General features: G+C 34.0%; 1 non-coding gene across 1 annotated transcript; it reads left to right on the top strand.

Annotated features, from left to right (window-relative positions):
* The first annotated feature begins 1,229 nt into the window (after positions 1-1,229).
* Positions 1,230-1,332, top strand: LOC115524385. The gene has a single exon (XR_003972087.1). It is a non-coding gene; the product is annotated as a small nucleolar RNA U13 (small nucleolar RNA).
* Positions 1,333-1,737: the final 405 nt, after the last annotated feature.

The raw sequence follows: 1,737 nt of genomic DNA, 5'->3' as shown, positions 1-1,737 counted from the left end.
TCGCGGTCCGTGAGTTCGAGCCCCGCGTCGGGCTCTGGGCTGATGGCTCAGAGCCTGGAGCCTGTTTCCCATTCTGTGTCTCCCTCTCTCTCTGCTCCTCCCCCGTTCATGCTCTGTCTCTCTCTGTCCCAAAAATAAATAAAAACGTTGGAAAAAAAATTAAAAAAAAAATAAATATGAAGATGATGTAACAAATAGGTTAAAAGTGAAAGGATGGAAAGAGAGAAACCACGCTAACACTAGCCGAAAGAAAATGAGATCAATTACTTTAAAATCAAACAAAATACATTTCAGACCAAAGAATATTTCCAGGGATAAAGAAGGTCATTTTATCATTATAAGGATAAAGGATCAATTCATCAAGAGAAAATAACAATCTTAAACATTTATGAACCTAATAACAGTACCTCAAAATACATGAAGTTAAAATTGATAGAACTGCACAAAGAAATAGATGACTCCATAATTATAGTCAGAGATTTTAATACTACTCAATAATTGCTAGACCACGTATGCAGAAAATCAGTATGGATATAGAAAATTTTAAAAACTAATCACTTGACCTGATTGACTTTTGTAAAACACCTAACAATAGCAGAATACACATTCTTCTCAAATGCACAAAGAACTATTCTGGGTCACAAGACTCAATAAAATACAATAGGATTCAAGTCATACAACCTATGTTCTCTGACCACAGAAAAATTAAATTAGAAATCAATAACTAAAAGATCCTTGGAAAATCCCCCAGTATTTGGAAACCAAACAATACCTTTCTTTATAACTGGGAGATTAAAGAAAAAATCAAAAGAGGAATTTTAAAAGTATTTGCAACTGAATGAAAATGAAAACAACGTATCAGGATTTGTAGATGTGATTAACGCATTACTTAAGGGAAAACCTACAACACTAAATGTCTGTATTAAGAAAAAGAAAGCTTTCAAATCAATGATCTCAGCTTCTACCTTACAAAACTAGAAAAGAAAGAGCAAATCAGACATAAAGCAGAAAAAAGGAATAATAAAGACCAAGGCAGAATCCAATGAAATAGCAAAGAAGAAAACAATAGAATCAAATAAAGCAAAGGCTGGTTCTTTCAGAAAAATCAGTAAAATGGATTAAGCTTTAGCCAGACTAATCAGGAAAAAAAGTAAAAAGATAAATTATCAATAACAGGAATGCAGAGTTGATATCACCACATATTCTATAGGTATTAAGAATAAAAATAGATCCTTTTGTAAGTCATAAGTGTGATAATTGATGTTCATGCTGTTTTGTGACATGTGCTTCCTTCAAACCTTGTAACAACTGCAGTGTATTGTCCATCTCATGTGAAAAAAACAAACAAACAAGAAAAAGGGGGTAAAAATAGATTATTATGACTAGTAATAACTTTATGCCAATAAATTTCACAACCTAGATAAAATGGAAAAACTCCTTGAAAGACATAACTTACCATAGCTCACACAAAAATAGATAACTTAAAAAGCCCTATATCTGTTAAAGAAATTGAACTTGTACTTAAAAGCATTTCCACAGAGAAAATTTCAGGCCCACATAGCTAGAAGTAATAATATTAGCTCTATAGAAATTATAGAGGGGCACCTGTGTGGCTCAGTCAGTTAAGCATCCAACTTTGGCTCAGGTCATGATCTCACAGTTAGTGGGTTCGAGCCCCGCATCAGGCTCTGTGCTGACAGCTCAGAGCCTGGAGCCTGTTTTGGATTCTGTGTCTCC

Source organism: Lynx canadensis, chromosome C2 (genome assembly GCF_007474595.2).
Source record: "Lynx canadensis isolate LIC74 chromosome C2, mLynCan4.pri.v2, whole genome shotgun sequence".
Lineage (NCBI taxonomy): Eukaryota > Metazoa > Chordata > Mammalia > Carnivora > Felidae > Lynx > Lynx canadensis.
Note: the sequence above shows the minus strand (reverse complement) of the source record. Positions and strands in the feature narration are given on the sequence as shown.